Here is a 21,085-nt window from a genome sequence, read left to right on the forward strand (position 1 = left end):
CATTGATCTCCACCTTCTTCTTCTGCCGACTGGTGGGGCCCCATGACCAGCTGTCTAGCCTCTCCGGCCTCCTGCCGGTGAAAGGAAGGAACGACATCTCCGTCGGGTTCCTGATGTAGAACCATTCCCCGTGCCACCCCTGATTAGAATCGTAGGGGGAATACACGGGGTACGAACCCCCTGCGCTTGGTTTCTTTTGTAGCACGAAGCGCCCCACCGGCGCGGTCTTGGGTGGATTCCCCACTGACAAAGTTAGCCCGGAGAACATCTGCCGAAAGAAAATCCACGTGCGGCTCCATTTCGAGGAAGGCCTCGCACACGGTGACGAAGCCGGTGATATGCAGCACCCTAGTCGGATTGAGGTGCTGTAGTTCCAGGCCCCACTCATTGAGGAGCCCACGCAGGAACCAGTGCACAGGGTATCCTAACCCACGCTCATGGAAGGCGAGGAAGGAAACAACCTTGTCGGCCCGAGGTTGCGGGAAATCCGCCCTCCCAGGAGCCCTCTAGTGTGCCACCGCCTTCGGCGGTAGAAACTCCTTCTCGACGAAGGCCTCCAGCACCGACTCCCTCACAACAGATGACCTCTAGCCTGACATTTCTCTCTGGGTTCACGGATGGATTTGTGAGTTTTCTCCTCTCCCTCGCTCTCCCCCTTTTTTCTCTCCTAGGAACCACCACGTCACTCAGACGCTCTTGGCGAGAAGGAAGAAAGAGAAGAGACGCCAGATGAGGAATAGGCGAAAGAACGGGGCAAAATCCCTCTCCCTTCTCCTACTTAAAGAAAGGGGCACAACAGTTGGGAAAGGCATGGCGATCAGGGAAAGGCGAAACGACGGGAGCGAAAAACCCTCTCCCTTCCCCCATTCAATGCAGATGGGATATGATGGGATGCACCCTGACCGATGGGACGCACCCTGCCCGACGAAACAACGACTGGTCAGATGGGACGTGGTCTAGGTATGGCCCGCCACTACCGCACGCTGGGCGTGAGAAACAAGGCGCCACTGCGCGTAGGCGTCCCTCTGCCTTCCCAGGTGGGAAATGGAAAGACCCAAAAAACGGGATCTCTGCCAGGAGAGACCAACGGGCTTCCTGAGTCTAATCGAATGGCTCAGGCGAACGCTGAGAGACAGGTAAGGAGCAAAGAGACGCCCCATGTGGGCCATGCCGACTCCATCATGAACGACGAGCGCGGATCCTGGTTGGACATTTTCGATTGGAGATCCTCAAACCCCATCACTCGAGTCATCAAGGTAATATTACCAACCCCCACTATTTCTTTATATAATCATTCATACATCCACACACGCATTTATTCCATACACCCACGCCCCCCGGACGATTCTGCCCGAATCGCTCGGGGGCTAAAAGCAATGCGTATGCAGTCAAATGCATCACAACGCTCCGTGTTGCGTCACGAAGCGTCAGTTGCCTTATTCAACATGAGCAATGACTGACCGGGGTTCGAAGGCTGGCCCACTAAGGGCTCGAGGCCACCTCGCGTCAAACAGAGCTAGGGGAGAAAACATAGATGAGCCTTGAGCGACCCTCGCCTAGTCTGCCCCGAAGCAGACAGGGTCATCTCAACCTTCTCGTTCGATCCTAAACCTCTGCCAAACCCACAGAATCTCCATCAAGAGGAGGCCAGCGGGCCACCTGGGTCGGTCTCCGAAACAACCCAGGCATCTGCTAGGTTGCAGGTTAAGGAGCAGTGGAATGTCACAAGAGGGCTATGGCGACCCCGTCACGAATGATGGACCCAGATTTCACTCGATCATACCCATTAGCGAGCTCACCAAGCGCTTCACTCGAGCCAGAGCCATCGAGGCAAGCGATGTTAGCTCAGCCTCTCCGGTTGTGAGAAACCGAGGACGGGGTAACACACAAAACTCAAACTGAACCTTACCAAGCCCAAACGGGACTCAGGGACTCAAGACACCCAAAAAATGCCTCGACGATGCATGGGTCTGTGACCCCGAACTCGCCCCATCCCTCGGCAGCGCCCGATGCCTGGATCCATGAGTTCGCATCGCCCGATCCCACGGTTATCCCTCGGCTGCACCTGACGCACAGGTCTGCGACCCCGAACTCGCCCCATCCCTTGGCTGCGCCCGATGCCTGGATCCATGAGTCCGCCTCGCCTGATCCCACGGCTGTCCCTCGGCTGCACCCAACTCACGGGTCTGCGACCCCGAACTCGCCCCATCCCTCGGCTGCGCCCAACGCCTGGATCCATGAGTCCGCCTCGCTCGATCCCACGGCTGTCCCTCGGCTACACCCGACGCACAGGTCTGTGACCCCGAACTCGCCCCATCCCTCGGCTACACCTCGGTTGCGCCCGATGCCTGGATCCACGATTTCGCCTCGCCCGATCCCTAAAAAAACTGCCTCGGATGCGCACGATGCCTTGGTCGTCAACTCAGTCTCGACCAAAATGCACGCACACATGCCCGCTGACGAACCCTCCCCCAGGCAATCCTGCCCGAATCGCCCGGGGGCTCAAGGGCTACACCCGCAGGTGCGCTCGCGCGCACCCGCTGACAAAACAAAACTCCCCCTGTAGGAAAACACGAAACCCCCCCAGACGATTCTACCCAAATCGCCCAGGGGATCGGGGGCTACACCCACGGGTGCTTTCGCGCACACCCCCGTCAAAACAAAAATCCCCTAGATGATTCTATCTGAATTGTTCGGGAGCTCGGGGGCTCCTGTCGGGTTCATAAACCCTATGTCCCTCGTGGACCAGCTTCACTAGCAAAGGCTCGCGTGGCCCTGTAGACAACGTTACGAATGACGCACAACTCCTGGGTTGGCCCAAATACCTGAACGACAGGCCAGAAGGGCCATCCAATCTCCGACCAGAAGGCTTGGTCGAGGAGGAACGGCGCCCGCAACCGACTCTAGCCCGCCTCTCGACTGGAGCGCTCATTTTCGACTCCATCCCACCTCCGGACGGTCTCTCCGACCGGAAGGCCTAGCCAAAATACCACTTCTGACTTTGACTCGCATCTCCGACTGGGAATGCACCGAACCCCTGCTTACAGCTCCTGTCCGACTGGTGCAATCAGAGCCGACTGGGACCAACCGACCGGGGACGCCCGCTCGGTAAGGACCAGGAAACGGATGGAGAAGGTAAGGTAGGGCACTCAAGTAAACCACAATACCAAGGACCATACCCTGTACACCTGCAGGACAGTACCAACACCCTTCCTGGCGTGTTAGAACTCAAGCAGTGTTGTGGGCACCGGCATTTGCCCTACAGTGTTGTAGGCGCCATCAACTCCCTTACCAGACAAACATGGTAAGGCTCCCCCACATGCCTCTGGGCATCAACAGTGTTGTGGACCCCGACATTTACCATACCAGACGAGCACAGTAAAACCACTTGCATACCTCTGGGCATCAACAGTGTGGCAGGCACGGACGTCTGCCATACTAGAAGAAGACGACGCAATCTCCCACATGCATCTAACATTAACAGTGTTATGGGAGCGAACAATCATCTTGTACCCGATGGCGTGGGCAACAAGACTTAGCACACGTACACTCTCTCTCTCTCTTGTAAAGCTATCCCCTTCATCTATAAAAGAGGATGCACTCTCTCCCAAAAAGATCGATCAGTTCACTTACATTGATTCACCCTCTGTAACTTTAGACACTCTAAAGTTATACTGAGCACACGCTCGAACACTTAGCACATAGCGGGGCTCCCATCACTCTCGACCCTGCAGACCAGAGTCCGACCGGACCTCTTGTAGCCCCCATCTTTCTCCCTTCTGTTTGTAACCCTACAGCAAACTTCGAGCACCTGGGCTCAGGAATAAAGTCACCGACCGACTCAAACTGGACGTAGGGCACGTTGCCTGAACCAGTATAAATCCTGTGTCATTGAGTGCTAGGCCACCTCCGATCACAACGTATAACAAAACTATAAATATTTACGTGTTGATCACTTTCTGCACCGACACAATTCTTTGCCCTTGTTCACTCAACCATGGATAGTTCGTCATAATGCTATTGTTTTCGACCTCCACACCTAGGATACCATCTTTGTTATACCTCTTGGGACTTTGAAGCCCATGCAGTGTATGTTCCACCAGTCGCATCGTTGGCCTTTCCTCACCTCTTAAATTTATACATGATGCTGAAAGTGTAGCAACTTCTTGGACTTCTGTGCCTCCCTCCTCCATAACTTGTGGATCTATTATCTGGACAAGATTTCCCTCGGAAAGTAGGTTAACAAAATGGGAAACAAGGCCATCGCCTTCAGCGGACAAATACAAAATGGTTTTTTCCTAGTGAGCAACTCCACAATAATTACACCAAAACTGTAGATATCACTTTTATCGGTGAGGCGGCTGGTTGAAAAGTACATAGGATCCAAGTATCCTATTGTTCCCTAAACCCTTGTTGTCAACCTAGTTTTGTCAACCGGGATGTACCTTGAAGCTCCGGCCACCACACCCACGGGTGGCGGCGGCGCTCAACCGCAGCACTTCACCGCCTCCTCCCCCCCCCCCCCCCCCCCCCCCTCCCCGCGCCGCCTGCCGCTACCACTCTCCCTCCGTGGAGTGTCCTTCGACGTACGTCGGCGCCACCTGCTGCTGCTGCTCTCCCTCGGTGGAACGACCTCGAACTACGTTGGTGCCACCTTCTGCTACCGTCTCCACTCTCCGGCAGGTCGCGGCTGCTGGCTGCCTGCCGACCGTGTTCGAATGAAAGATATCTTTTCTCACCAGCTATGCGCATGCACGCGGCTGCCTTTTTTAAATTTAAATAGTTTAGCAAAAGTGTTCCGTGGGCCGGCGCACCTGGCTAAACAAGCAAACGGAGCACTCCTACTCGGCATCGACTATAGCCTTATGTAACAACTTCACACTGTTTTATTCCTGGCTGCGCATGGCGTCTGCGGTGATTCCTTCTTGGATTGATAAAATAAATTATATATAAATAAAATAGTGAACAATATATATAGAGGTGCATACATATGGGAAAGGCGTGACCGGTAGAAGACATCAAAAGGCAATATAGAAATGATTTTCAGTAACGAGAATTTTTTTGAACAGAGGTGGCTCAATCTACAGCTGATTCTACAAGTCTGATTTGATCTGCTATATGGTTATCTTTATTAACTGGTGATATGGCTGAATCCTGTGAACAAAACAAAAGCAATGGTACAAATAGAGGATCCAGTAGAATCATCATGCATAAAAATACTAGTACGAGAAGTTAACTAATCCCTTGTGCTACTGATGCACACGATACAGAGCTATGCTATCTAGGATACCTCGCCGACATCATCATCTCTTGCTCCAAACTGTATCTTCTACTAGATTCCTCAAATCTCTGCCCTTCACTAGTCCATGATGGATAGTATCCCCCAATGCTACCATTCACAAATTCCTCAGTTACCATATCATCTTTCTTGTGCTTTTTGTTGGAACCTTGTTGAAGTCCTTCAAGTGTAAGTTCAACCTGTCGCATCGTTGGTCTTTCTTCACCTCTTATGTTTATACAGGATGCTGCAAGCATAACAACTTGTTGTACTTCTGTGCCCCCTTCCTCTAGAACCTGTGGATCCATTATCTGGTCAAGGTTTCTAGAGGCAAGTAGATTGAGGAAATGTGGAACAAGGCCACCATATTCATTGGACAAATGTGAACAAGTTGGTTTCTTCCTGGTGAGTAGCTCCACGAGAATTACACCAAAGCTATAAACATCACTTTTCTCGGTAAGACGACCGGTTTGAAAGCACTCTGGATCCAAGTATCCGAATGTTCCCTGTATCCTTGTTGTCAACCCTGTGTTGTCTATCGGAATGTACCTTGAAGCTCCAAAGTCGGATATCTTTGATGTCATTGTATCATCAAGAAGTATGTTACTAGACTTGATGTCTCTATGGATTATTGGGATTGACACCGATGAGTGAAGATAGGCAAGAGAAGTAGCTATTTCAGTTGCGATCCTAAGCCTATTGCTCCATGAAAGTGACCTTTCTTGGCCTTCAATATGAAGATGGTGATAAAGGGTCCCATTGGGAATAAACTCATACACCAACAATGGCACCTCAGTCTCTAGGCAACATCCAAAGAGTTTTACCACATTCTTATGGTTGATCTGTGAGAGGATTGCTACCTCATTTATGAACTCATCTATTTCTTTCTTCATGGTAATCTTTGACTTTTTGATGGCCACGACATGTAAATCTGATAGTATTCCTTTGTAAACAGTACCATGCCCTCCGCCACCAATCTCACGAGCTGTGTCGAAGTTGTTTGTGGCCTTTGCAAGCTCATCCAATGGTATTATCATCCTTTCTGCAATGTCTGCCTTTTGGGACAACAGCTGTTGCAACAATTGTCCACGATTTTGCTTGAAGTACTTTTGTTTCTGTACTTTTATCTTGCGTTGTTTAAACTTGCGGAGTAGGAAAAATATACCCAGAACTATCAGAAGGAGCGCTGGGCCACTAGCAACTGACAAACCAATAATTAAACCTGAAAATGTACATACACATACACTATTATGATCATTTTTGCAAGCTACTAATGTACGTACAATGTCAGCAGAAGGATCCAGTGGCTCTCACCTGTTGGGGCCTTGTTGACGACGCAGCCGGCGTGCTCATAAGCGTTGCCGTGCATTCTTGGCGGGCACCGGCACTCGTAGTGTCCACGCAAATTGTGGCAGTAGCCGCCGAAGCATGATTTGCGTATCGCCGGGTCGTTACACTCGTCAATATCTGTAGCCAATAAGGATGGACAATAAAGAAAAATGGAAGCCATTCCAAAGAACTATAAACTAGTGAATAGAGATATCCACGAGGAGGAATGTGTACTCGGGTAAAAGCATTAGTGACCTTGGCATCCATTGGCGACGTAAGGGTTGCCGTCGTAGCCCTTGGAGCAGTGGCACGTAAAGCCTCCATTCTCTTGTCGGCAGTCACTGTTCTCACTCTTGCAAAGGCGGCTGGACACGTCAGATGGGCACTTGCCTGAGTTGTCGGCAGCAGGCGCTGACAAGCCTTGTTTAACAGCCCATTGGAGAACAACGGGAGATGACATGTAAGTGATGAAATCATTCATGTTGAAGATCTTGTACCACTGATCAGTCAACCCCACCTCCGAGACAAACGCCAACGCGAAGTTCCACGACCAATTACCATATTGATGATGGCTGATGTTCTTATTGAGCACTTTGAATTCCACTCTCTTGGGCGTGCTGCCTGCAGAGATGGCCGCATGGCAGCAGCCATCGTGGCCGGAGCAGTACCCGCGGTGGCTTTGTGTTGGGACCGGCGGCGGCCCACCAGCATCACGATCTCCGCCGGAGCTGCTGCAGACAGCTCGGCCGATGATACTATCGCTGGTGTTACTACTGCTGCTGCTTCTGTACTCCCCGTGGAGGTTGGCACGCATGTCCCACCCGGACATGACGATGAACTCGTTCCTGGTCGACAGCACATAGGGCTCGCCGATGTCTGGGAGGCGAACGTCAGCCAGAAGGTCGGTGGAGTTGATCACCGCGACGGTGATCATGTTGGTGTTGCTGCTGTGATGGATGACGTGCACTGTGGAGTTGCGCAAGGAGATGTGGACGACCTGGAGGGTGCCGTTGCCGTTGCCGTGGAGAAGCAGCCGCGGGGGACTGTGGCGCGTGTCGCAGGTGAGGTTGAGCCCCGGCCAGTAGCAGCCGGGGTGCCCAAAGCCGAAGGGGTACGGCACGCTCACGTCGCCGCAGCTAGTGCTGCAGTTGGGCATCCCTGTCGTCGGCACCGGAGCCACCGTAGGCGACAGCGCATCTGCTGCAAGTAAATGAATGTAAGATACCGCTGCGCCTGTGTGTGCATCCAGTGTGACTCCGGGGTGCTTTTGTACTTAATTAATACTGACCTTTGTTGAAATTATAATCGACGCAGCCACCTTCGACGTCGGGTTCGCCGTAAGTTCCTTGCGGGCACTGGCAATCATGTGACCCAATCGTGTTGCTGCATACACCGAAGCACACTCTATCTTCACCCAGGAACTTGCACTCGTCGACATCTGGAGCCAATCAACCCACGAAATCACACATGATAGAAATTTATCTGTATTTATATACCTAATATTAAAGGTGTGGTGATTCCATCAGTCTTTTTTTTAGTTTCCAAAGTGCCCCTGCGCACTCTCTATCCCATATATGCCCAAACTCACGACACATTCTCATACAAATTGGAAAAAACTGACGTTCAACATTGTTAAGGAGTCCGATTGCAAGACATATTAGGTTCCATTGCAACATACGGACGTGTTTGCTAGTCTAATATTAAACTGAGAAGGTATTCTTCTGTTCGTCTTTTTTTACTACCACAATGCCCTCACGCCCCTTTCTATCGCACATGTGACCTACTGACTCACGACCCGAGATCATACTAGTTAGAACAACACACGTCGAGTAGCAGTATAATGTCTTATTCCAAGACACGTCAAACAATGTTATAAAATTTGATTCCAAAACTTTTGGAGCAGGTGATGATTGTTGAATAAATTTCCAAACCGTAAATCGTCCAGGTAACCGCACAACAAGATGTACGTTTCGTTAAAATGCATGGCCACATTTGGTAGTAAGACTAATCCATCATGCGAGCTTTTGCAAGGATCAATAACATTTCAAAATTTTAATTTATTAGTTGCCTTATATTTTTTAATCTAAAGAGTTGACCTAAAACTCTTGCGCTTATTATAGAATCTACTAACTCTCGTTTTGTATGAAAATAAAGTTTTAAGGTCATATACTGCACAAGTACTAAAATGGCAACAATTTTTAAAATCAGCACCATGTGACTTAAAATCTGTGGTCAAACTCAAAGTGAGATCTAAAATATGGTAGCAGTGCTGACCTTAGGAAGATAATATTATTTGCTGGGAATAAATATTAATGACCAGTTAGTTATAGCCACGTTTGTTGTGTATTGACCTCCACCACTTCTCCAGATGTTTGAATTTTCTTATATGTGAATTATATCTTAATAATATTCCTTAATTATAAAAAGGTTCTTACGATCATACTACAAATATAGATATGTAAAACATTTTAGTTAATGTATGAATTTACCTAAAATATCTACATAAACTATATGTCATGGTTATTTATATAATTTTTAAATGATTTGTTAGTACCATTATTGTATGAGTTGTTAACGAAATATGTTTCATGATTGCTAAAACATAACATGTATATTTACTACGCAAGCATGTGTGTACTTGATGTACATTTTGGTGCAATATGTATGTTTAGTTTAATTAGTTTTTAAGATATTAACATAAATGAGTAATGTAGAAACGCATATATTCACAATTTATGGTTGTTTAAAAATTTTGTGTAATAGAAGATGTTGGTAGATCATATATAGATTGAGAGGATATTAGGTTTTTTAATAGTGGTCGAAGTTGTGATTAAGATGCAAATTTAAGTGGTTAAGTAGTTTATGTATCATAAGGTAGGTCAGCAATTAGATGCAACTATAAGGTTACATTAAATTGTGTTTCCTAATGGTATAGTTGGGTAATTTAAAGATATATCCATTGGTTACTTTATCCTATTTTCTTCACGATGCTGATGTGGACATTGATTTATAAAATAGAATAGGTCCGGTGTATATTATTATTAATGGTGGTTAGAGTCTACCAATTGATGTCCCTGTAATTCTGGTTTTATGAGAATTTGTAGAATTTATTTTTCTCGTGCATGTGAGGATTAATGTGGAGGCTTCATTGGGGACCGCTAGTCACAATAAATAGGATTTTTTTCTAGCGTAATAAGCTCTTGTTCCATCCATATCATTAACATCATAAACCTATATTTTAGCTTTCAACTTGTAATCCTAATGTTGTTGCAACCATTTATCCATATAATATGTTGAAACCCTAGTGTTTATTGTGTGTTTTAATCGAAAATTTTAATTTTAATTTTATTAAAAAAGAGTCTAGGTCCTACGTTACATTCACTACTACAATTTTTTCGCCAACACCATTTTAACCATTGGTTTTGTAAAAACAAATATGGACCGTTTCAATGCAGGCGGGGTTTACTCACCCGCGTGTCACCCCACATTTGGCATCCTGGTAGGGGCTCGGATCAACAGACCAACTTGTCTCCTATATGCTTCTTTTCTTCCACGGACCAACTGGTCTCCTATAACTGATGCGTGAGTGGCGATGGGCTCAACGGTGGGCCAATATGCTCATCATCATGGCTCACCGAGTTTTTTTTATTAATTTTAAAAATCATTATCACCATTAATTGACCGGCAATACGAGCCTATGGTGATATTCCATTATCAGTACTTATTGCAACCAGAGATGATAACCTAGCGGTAATAATTCATTATCACGCTGATTGGAATTGGCGGTGATGACCATACACTACGGGATATGGGAGGTTTGCCGAGTGGCAAAGTCCGAAAAAACACTCGGCAACCTCTTTGCCGAGTGTTGCCCTCGGCAACCAACACACGGCAACGATTTATCGGCAAACATTCTTTGCCGAGTGTTTTTTGTCGGGCACTCGGCAAGCACTTTGCCGAGTGCAAAAAAAAACACTCCGCAAATATTTTTTAAGGAAAATAAAAAAAACAACATTTATTTTAAGGAAATTTTAAAAAACCACCACCGGCCGGCCACCACCACCGGCATCCGGCCCCGGCAGAGCAGGGGGGCCATGGAGGGCTCGCTGGCCAGGCAGCCGGCGTCCGAGCAGGGGCCCGCAGGGCCTACCTCGGCGGAGTCAGCGGCGGGATCCGGTGCTGTTGAGGCAGCCGCCGGCGATGACCGCGCGGACGGCGGTGCCGTCCACGCATCGGCGCCCGTGCGAGCCGCAGAGGTGGGGAAAGGGAGGGGCTGGAGGTGGATCTAGGGAGGGGAGAGAGGGAAGGCGTGGAGGGGGCGAACTCCTATAGTGGTGGCCGAGCAACGGCGAATCCGGCCGCCATGGGCGCGGATCCGGCCACCACGGTCGCGGATCCGGCCACCCCGGCCGCCGAGGTTGCGCCATCGCTAGTGGAGTAGCTCAGGGGAGGAGGGCGCACCGGCCGCTGAGGTTGCGCCGTCGCTGGTGGAGCAGCTCAGGGGAGGAGGGCGCGTCGGCCGCCTTTGGAGCAGCTCGGGGGAGGAGCGAGCGCCGATGGAGGCGAGGCGGTGCGGAGGAGGGAGGAGGGAGGCGGGGCGGTGTGGAGGAGGGAGGAGGAGGGAGGCGGGGCGGTGCGGTGCGGAGGAGGGAGGAGGGAGGAGGAGGGAGGTGCAGTTGCGGGAAAAAGGAGGAGGAAGGAGGTGCGGTGCGGAGGAGGAAGGAGGAGGGAGGTGCGGCCGTGCGGAGGAGGAAGGAGGAGGGAGTGCGGAGGAGGAGGAGGTGCGGTGCGGAGGAGGAAGGAGGAGGGAGTGCGGAGGAGGGAGGGTGCGGGTGCGGGAAAAAGGAGGAGGGAGGCGGGGCGGTGCGGCCGAGGAAAAAAAATTTACTTTACTTCTTTGCCGAGTGTCCTGGATCTGGGCACTCGAGCAAAGGGTTTTTTTATTTTTTTTTCTTCTCTTTTTTCCCCAGAAAAATGATTTTACTTTTTTTGCCGAGTGTCCTAGATCTGGACACTCGGTAAAAAAAAATATTTTTTTCTTCTCCTTCATTCTCAGAAAAAAGATTTTTACTTGTTTGCCGGAGTGTCCTAGATCTAGGCACTCGGCAAAGTTTTTTTTTAATTTTTTTTCTTGTCTTTCTTTCCCAGAAAAAATATTTTATTTCTTTGCCGAGTGCAAAAAAGAAAACACTCGGCAAACTCCATCTTTGCCGAGTGTTTTTTTGACACTCAGCAAACTCCCTCTTTGTCGAGTGTTTTTTTTGACACTCGGCAAACTCGCTCTTTGCCGAGTGTTTTTTTTTTTGACACTCGGCAAACTCTCTCTTTGTCGAGTGTTTTTTTTTTGCCGAGTGTTTTTAGTGCAGCACTCGGCAAAGAACTTATTTGCCGAGTGCCCGAAAAAATACACTCGGCAAACATAAAATTACTCGGCAAAGTTGACGTTTCCGGTAGTGATAGTTATCACCGCCCACATTAATCACCACCAGGTGACGAAACTGATGGTGATGAGCATTCTATATTATTCATTCTTAGCTACGACAACAGTGTGCAAGCTAAAGCAACAATAACTTATATTAGTATATACATGTAGATTTAGGAGATATTTTTCTATATTCTTTTATAAGGAGGTCTCGATACTTTTTTTCTGATTTAAGGGTTTATAAAGACGCACGCATATAGGATCGAGATAGGACTAGGAGTAATGTAATTTTTTACTTGCAAATGGACGGGACTGTAGGAAGGAAGTAACTGGAGCTACTAAGTATGCAATGATAACTAACCTTGGCACCCGCCGGCGAGGTAAGGGTTGCCGTCATAACCAGGGTCGCAGAGGCACACGTAGCCCGGGTACGTGGCAAAGCATTCGCTGTGCTCGCTCTTGCAGACCATGCGTTGTACATCTTGGCTGCATTTACTGTTGCCTTCGCTGTGGAGCGGCAGGCCCTGCGTGACCGCGAAATCGAGGAGAAGCGGAGCCTCCTGGAATCCGTACATCGGCCGTTCCTTTTCGACCCACCCCTGCTGGGCGACGAACACGACCACCGCCCAATCAAGTGTCTGCTCCACGGTGTGGTTACCAGTACCACTGTAGAGCCACCTGGCCTGTACTCCATTGCGCACGGGCACGCCGCTGGAAGTGAGGGGCGCCAGGCAGCAGCCCGACGTGCCGCTGCAGACCTTGTCTGTTACCTCGTCATGGTCATATATGAAGTGGTCGACGCGGTCGCTCTCGGTGCAGAAGGAGGCACAGCCGCTGACGATCTTGGTGGTTCTTTCCCCGACGATGTCCGCGGAAATCGTCGCCATCACGTTGCACCCGCCGACGGCGAGCACGTTCCGGGCCGACAGCAGGTAGCCGTGCTCCCTGAAGCCGTGGCCGAACTCGAGCGAGCCATTCCAGCCGGGCGAAGTTAGGCCGTCGCCGGTTATGTTTATGATGAAGCCGGCGCGCATGACGCGCACGGTTCGATGAGAGAGAGAGATCTCGGCGACCCGGAGGCTGCCGTCGCCGAGCAGCAGCCGCGGGGGGTGGTGGCTGTCGCTGGTGTCGCAGGTGAGGTTGAGCCCCGGCCAGTAGCAGTGGGAGGGCCCAAAGCCGAAGGGGTACGGCACGCTAACGTTGCCGCAGGTGGTGCTGCAGCCGGGCTGCCCTATCGTTGCCGCCGGTGCCGGTGGCGGCGCCGCACAGCTGCTGTGGCCGAGAGCTGCAATGCCGCCATCGCCATCAGCGCCGCCGCCGCAGCTGGTAATAGGACAGCTGCAGAGATTGGCGCCATTATGGAGGAGTATGTGCTACCTACGGCGCATCGCATCTGGTGAACTACCATTGTGGATTGTGCTACAGTAGTGATGAGATGCGAGCACCGGGAGGGTATATATGTGTGCCGTTTATGGATGGACGCGCGTTCCAGGCCAAGGCCATGGCCAGGGGTGAACGTGTTCCCATGACAGACCATCGATCGATCTCTCACCTACCACACGCGTGCTGTCTCTGCCCACCGGCCTGCCTTCCCAAGCTAGCGGCCCTTAAACTTAGCTTGTTTGCTGGTCGCGACAAGCACACTTTAGCCTAAACAAATCGAGTATTGGAGTGTCCGACTACTCGCCAGCGCTGGCAGACCTGACAGTTTTATTTGCTGGGCATGGCGCCTGCATGCAGTGTCTATAAAGTACATGGTTCTCACGTCGTTAAATAAAAAGTAATCTGATGCTATATATGTGTATGTGTCCCATTCTAGACCAAGTAAACATGCATATATTAGGATTTATAATTAGTTTAATACTTTATCGACCATGAAAAATATTCAAAGACCACATAGAACACAGAGGGAGTGGACGGGGAGAGAGATGGGGAGGGAGTTTTTTTTATGGAACCCATCCATACTGTCATGTCCACTCAGGTGTTGTGTTTGGTTTTCGATCTCTGCTGAAGCGTGCCATTAGATTGAGGCCATAAATGGTCACATTTTTAGTGGGAGATGAAAAGTTTAAGGTCACGCGCTACGGTACTTGCATTCAGTCACGCGCAGGCGCAGGTCCGGGCCGACCCGAGCGAAGGCATGGCAGGCGCTGTACAGTGTACGGTGGCTCGCGGTCGGCGCCTGCATGCAGTGATTCTTTCCGAGAAACACCGCTCAATACTATAGTACTAGGGCATAAGGACATGCACGTGAAGGCCGTGACGAGAGATAAAAATCCAAGGCACTGGCTAGCGTCGGCGCCCAAGTAATTAACCTGCCAGCCACATCTCTCCAACTTACTCACCACCTTATCAGTGCCTCCGACAGACTAATCACCTTAAGGGCTTGGCCGGTTCATCTCTAATCCAAGAAGATTACAGGAAATTGGTGGGGATTTTAAGGTGTAGGGATAAAATCTCTCACAATCCCCTCTCAATCCTCTGGGATTGGAGCTAACCGAACAAGCCCTAAAGGTTTGTTTGCAAGTTAAATTGTCAAATTGTTGTAAGTTTGACCAAATTTATAAAGCCCTAAAGGTTTATTTCCATCCAAGATTTTTTGAAAATTTTAAAATTTGAATCTTAACTAGGGAAATTTAAAAGAAATATTTGATACTCTAAACAACTTTAAATAAAAAAAACAATAGACTACAAACTCATAGATACATAGGGTGTGTTTGGTTCCGGTTCAATTCCAAGCCTGCCTAGTTTTCTGAGTCAAGCTAGACTTAACTAGCTTGGCACAAACCAATAGTCACCTGTTTGGTTGGAGTGATTGCTAAGTTTTGGTGTGTTTGGTTGACTACTTTGGCTTGAATAGAATCACCATATCCTAAGAGTAGTAAGGTTACCACATTGAAGCATTTAGCGAGCACCTTCCACCGGCGCCATGGCCACTAGTGCATCTCCGACGAGGAGCTCGAGCGCAAGATGCGAGCACCTCCATGAGCTAGGAGTTCGTGGCGAGGAGCTCATGGCGAGCACCTCCATGGGCGAGTAGCTCCGGCGAGGAGAGCTCGTGGCGAGGACCTCCATGCGCATCTCCGGCGAGCACCTCCATGCACATCTCTGGGAAGGAGCTCGTGGCGCATCTCCAGCAAGCACATTCATGAGCGAGCATCTCCGGTGAGGAGGTCTTCCCGCATCTCAGTAGTTCGCGTGCAGACGAGGAGGAGGAGGATGGCGGCGGCCATGGTGCGCGTGGAGGCTGCGCACGAGCAGGGACGGAGAGGAGGTGATCTTCCAGCGGGCAAGGGCGAGGAGGCGCTGGTCCTCTGGCGAGATCTGACCATGGCCCGCACGAAGGGGAGGGGAGAACGGTGGCGACCAGGGCTAGCTTGTCCTCCGGCGAGCTCCGAAGCTCCTCTCGGGCGGTGAAGTGAAGCACCGAGCGGTGAAGCGAGCCTAGGTGCAAGCCTTGCTACGGGAAACGGCCACCCTCTCGTTTCCACTTACCCTAGCTTGAGGGTGGTCGGTGGCTTCACAGGGCCAGGCTTCGGGCTTCAAATAGGCAACCAAACAGCCCACAAGGTGGCTTGCTAGAGCCTGGTTGGGGTTGGCCGTCTAACCAAACAGACCCATTGGGGTGATCGACAACTACAATTTTGGTATTAACATATGAACATTTAAGGTTGTTTGAAAATTCTAAATTTTAAATTTCAAAGTCTAAGAACTTAAAACACATATTTGATACTCTAAATAACTTCAAAATAAAAAACTTGTCAACTAGATTGTATTGACAACTACCACTTTGGTACAGAGTAGGACAACATATATGATTGTTTGAAAATTCTAAATTTTAAATTTCAAAGTTTGAAAACTTAAAACAATTTTTGGACTCCAAATAATTTCAAATAAAAAACTTATCGACTACAGAGTTGTAGACAGTGTCCGCATCTAAACTTTGGTATGAGTTATTTTTTATGTAATGATTTCTAGAGGCGGGCCACTTAAGGATGCCGCCTCTTTTAATCGATTTCTAGAGGAGAATGTCCGTCTCTGTTAATAAATCAATTAACAGAGGCAGGTGTCTTAAGAGGACGACCCCTATAAATACTTAGATTACCTTTGTAAATGATTAATAGAGGTTGGGGGTTTGCCTGAGACCTGTCTAACCATTTATACTGGTCAATGGTGGCTCCTAAAAGTATATGTCTCTATTAATCAAGGAGCCTACTCGACCTGAGTTCCCACTTCTCTGCAAAATACCCCTGCTCCGATCCAAGCACCACCATTTGAAAGCAATAAACGGTGCTCCTTAGCTCATTTGCAAAGGATATGGAAAGCGAGAAAAATAATGTAACATGACTGATAAGCCAGGCTGATAAGTTCAAGCGAACGAGACGAAGAACCATTCAAGGCGAAGCCCTGACACTATTCCACTTAAAAAATAGGAAAAATAAATTTTAAGTGAGAGCTAGGGAGGAGTGGATGTTGTCCGCTTCTCTTTTATGTACTTCGGCTGATGCAGCGTATTTTCGAGTGACTTTAGGATTAGTATTCTGTTATTTCTGATACTTTGTACCAGGCACTTCGATCTTGGATTTAGATTATCAATAATAATGATAGTGGATAATTTATATACAAATTTGGATGAATAGCTAAGACAATATTTATATGCATAAGATGGTCCAAATTTTAAATTTTTAGAATAGGATGAAGGAATTGAAAACTAGTATTGATTTTATTGAGGAATGAAGCTTATCAAAGAAATTCAATACTATTTTGATTTGGCATCATTATAAATTTCATAACTACTCCCTCCGTTGCAAACTATAAGACGTTTTGGCTTTTCTAGATTCATGTCTTTTGTTATGCACTTAGATAAATATTATGTCTAGATGCATAGTAAAACCAATATAGGAGTATTTCAAAAAGCCAAAACGTCTTATAATTTGGAACGGAGGGGGTACTTGATAGGAAAGGGAAAAAAGAGGACGACAGAAAGACAACAATAGTTTTAAATGAACAAAAATAATAAAGGAATATATGGTTGTCCGTACCGATAGATGCAATTTAGTTAAATAAAGGGATGACTACTATAACCAAACAAATAAAAGCACTATTTAGAAAAGTTAATTTATGAAAAAACATCCAAATGTTATATGACAAAAATGAAAAAAAAACCTAGCTAGACTCGCGCTATTTGCGTGGACCTCCTTGCTAGTTATATATAAAAGCAGCTGCATCGTATTAGGCTCATAGGCCGGTGAGCGGTTAGGCCGTGACATTATGGTTTCATATATGTAGTTCATTAATTAACCTAAGTAAGGGAAGCACTCAGTCAACTAGCGTGTCTACTACACTCCCTGCTTTTCGGAAACGTAACCAAAAGCATAAGTCTAATCCTTAAATATTTTCTTCTAAAAAGTTTGTTAATCATACTTCTGGCCAGAGCTTGTACGCGGTATCTTTGCACAAAGTTAATCATCTAGATTGTTGTCTGCACATCTTGCACACACGTAGTACCACGGCACAACATTTGTTTTCCACGTATTTAACTAGGTGAATTTTGGTTGTTGGTGTAGCCACCGTGCGGTGTCGGAACGTGCCCCGATGCATGAAATGAAATACACAAGCATAAGATCAGTCTCACTGGAAATTTTATCCGTATTTAATAAATTGTCAAGTAGAAATTTTGATGACATGGCACCACATTTAAGAAGAGAGAAGAAATGAGTTTCATGAAGATGAAACTCTTCTTGCACAGTTACCAACTCAGAATGAGTCATAGAATTAAATATCTATAAAACTATAGAACGAAACTATACATCGAGAGTGGTTCTTTCATTCTAGTTTAATTGCATTTTATTTGATGTGGCATTGTTGGAAATAACGCCATGAAACTTTCCATTAAGACTGACCTTAGGTAAGCATCATTACAAAGCCTGTATGCATCTTCCTTAATTAGGGAAGGACCCAAGATGGTGCATCAGTAGTACTACTATAAGCTACTCTCTCCGTTCTAAAAAATAAGTGTCGGTCTCGCTTCCTGAGAAGTCAAGCGCTTTTAACTTTTACCAAATATATACAAAAAAATATTAATATTTAGAGTACATATATAATTAGTATCATTAGATAGATAGTTGAATCTATTTTCATGATAAACTTATTTAGATATACAAATGTTGCTAGTATTTTCTATAAATATGGTTAAACTTAAGAGCACGAATACCATGGCGACACTTATTTTGTGATAGAGGGATTAATGTTTTTACTGATTAAAAATATGAAGAACTTATTGGTATCGGAGATTTGTTGTACTCCCACTGTCCCCAAATCAAACTATCATAAGTTTGGCAAAATTTATATGAAAAAATAACAATATCTATAATATAAAATGAGCACATTATAAAAATATATACTACCGGACTCAGTGGCTTTGCCGAGTGCCATGGGCACTCGGCAAAGCCCAATTTGCACTTGGCAAAGGCTTTGCCGAGTGCTGCACTCGGCAAAGGCCACTTGGTAAAAAATGGGCCGACAAAGGCGTATTTGTCGAGTGTCTTTTGTCGGGCACTCGGCAAAGCTCGGCAAAGTTGGAACCGAAAAAATCCCGGAAAAAATGGGAATTTTTTTTAATCGGTGGAGGCCCCCACTGGCTAGCGTCCGTCCATCTCCGGCATTTTTCTCGCGTAAAATTCACGGCTACGAGGCCGGCGGGATTCGAACCGGCGACCTCTCCCTCACGCGTCCCCTCCTCTAACCACTGCACCATACTGCCACCTATGTCTAGATTCCGTTTTGGTTCCCCACATATTATACTAAACCGAGTGTAAATTGCTTGTTTGAGGCCCTAAACGAATTCAAATTAAAAAGTTATAAACTACAAAGTTTCATAACTTTTCGAGATCTACACTTTTAGTTTAGGAAGTTTTTCCATCCGAGGTTGTTTATAAAATTTGAATTTGAAAATTTTGAAATTCAAACGTAGTTTTGCATGACAAGATGATTTCAAATCAAAAGGTTGCCAACTACAATGTTTCATAACTTTTCGAGATCTACAGAGTTTATTTTGGTTGTTTTTCCATCCGAGGTCGTTTGAAAAGTTCGAATTTTAAAATTTTGAAATTCAAACACAGTTTTGCATGACAAGATGATTTCAAATAAAAAAGTTGCCAATTACAAAGTTTCATAACTTTTCGAGATCTACAAAGTTTATTTTGGTTGTTTGGTCATATGTTCATCTGACAAGGTCGTTCTAACATTGTTCACAAATCTTATATATCTCTCTTATAGTTTCATAAACTAAAAGAGAGATATGTTAGATTTGTGAACAAATTTACTTTCACTTTGTCATATGAAGAAAAGACCAAAACAAACATTATACATCTTGATGAGTTATACAACTTTATAGTTGAAAACTTTTTCATTTGAATTAATTTACTGCTTCAAAATGTGTTTTGAAATTTTCATTGCCGAGTGTCAAAAAAAACACTCGGCAAAAGCTTCTTTGTTGAGTGTCAAAAAAAACACTCGGCAAAGAAGCTTCTTTGCCGAGTGTCAAAAAAAACCCTCGGCAAAAAAAAAACACTCGGCAAAGAAGCTTCTTTGCCGAGTGTCAAAAAAACACTCGGCAAAGAGCTTCTTTGCCGAGTTCTCGGCAAAGAAGCTCTTTGCTGAGTGACCGAAAAAAAACACTCGGCAATCCACTTGGCACTCGGCAAAGAGCTGGTCTCCGGTAGTGATATTATATGGTATATCTAATGATACTAATTTGATGTCATAATTTTGACAGTTTTTAAAAAAAAAAAAAATCGTCAAAGTTTAAAAGTTTGATTTAAGATAAATCTAGAAATCTATTTATTCAGCAATAGAGGGAGCACGAAGAGCAGATACACAAAATTGTAGGAAGGGTTGAGGCAAGCAATGATGGGTCGGCAGGTGGGGGGTCCGTGGGGAGGTCTTCAGAAGAGAGTGCGAGGAAGCTCAGGCTGTGCCTCTCCCTCTCATGTCTTTCTGCTCATGCCTTTCACATGCATGTCTAAAGCGCTAATTTTCTTATTATCGTCCCGAAAAGGAATAACCAAATCCACGCGGTATGCCAGCGAATAAACCTGTGAAGTCGGTACATAAAGCTGGTGGATTGTAGCCAAAATACGCATCTTCGCGACCATCAAATAAACTAACACATGCGCAGCTGGCAGTACAGGTTAGAGGCAACGAGAGATCCATCATCGGGACACGCACTTTTACAAAAAAAATAATTTTATGAGACAGGTCTCATAATTAATAAATTAAGTCGAATATTTTTAAAAGTCACCTCTGTAAAATGGTCACGCGAGTCTCAGGAGCTGGAACCTTGTTCTATTATCTAAAAAACTGTGAGTCCTCAGACAGAATGTTGGTCTCTATTAATCATTTATAGAACCGGGGATGCAAGGGAGACCATCTATGTTAATCGACTATTATAGAGACACTCACTTTATTAGGATGTCCGTCTCTGTAAAGGCCGCCTCTAAAATTTATAAAAAACGGTGAATGGAGGCGGCAAGCTTAAAAGGCCCCACCTTTAAAAAAAAAGTCATTCAAAAAAATTATAACATTTTCATATGAACTTAAATAAAGATAAACTCTATACCCAAATTCATAATAATCAATGCTGACATGTGCACATGGGGAGAGATAGATCATTCAAGTTGAAGACCTACAGATCCATCTAAATGCAGCTGCGGTTGGCATGAAAGGGAAAGGAATATCTTATGCAGGAGAATTGAGCTGTATATATTCCAGACATAGATATTCCGTGAACACAAGGAAAGACTAGCCTAGTCGCTTTATAAGTATATAAAAGGTTATAGCCAATTGATAAATCCAATCGAACCCAATAATAAAGGGGTGTTTGGGACTACACCGCTCGTTTATTTTTATCTTGGTTGCTCGTTTACCACAGTTCCGACGCGAGCGGACTCCTCCCCACATCCACGCCTCTAACGTGAGCGAACTCCTCCTCGCATCCGCGCCTCCAGCCAAGGGCTCCTTCACGGTGGCGCGACCTAAATCCAGTCCCGACGGTA

The 21,085-nt window shown here is 46.6% G+C and overlaps 1 pseudogene; it reads right to left on the reverse strand.

Annotated features, from left to right (window-relative positions):
- Positions 1-5,277: 5,277 nt before the first annotated feature.
- On the reverse strand, positions 5,278-13,386 carry LOC136481672 (wall-associated receptor kinase 2-like; annotated as a pseudogene).
- Between the last annotated feature and the right edge of the window lie 7,699 nt (positions 13,387-21,085).

The sequence above is a fragment of the Miscanthus floridulus genome, chromosome 9 (assembly GCF_019320115.1).
Source record: "Miscanthus floridulus cultivar M001 chromosome 9, ASM1932011v1, whole genome shotgun sequence".
NCBI lineage: Eukaryota > Viridiplantae > Streptophyta > Magnoliopsida > Poales > Poaceae > Miscanthus > Miscanthus floridulus.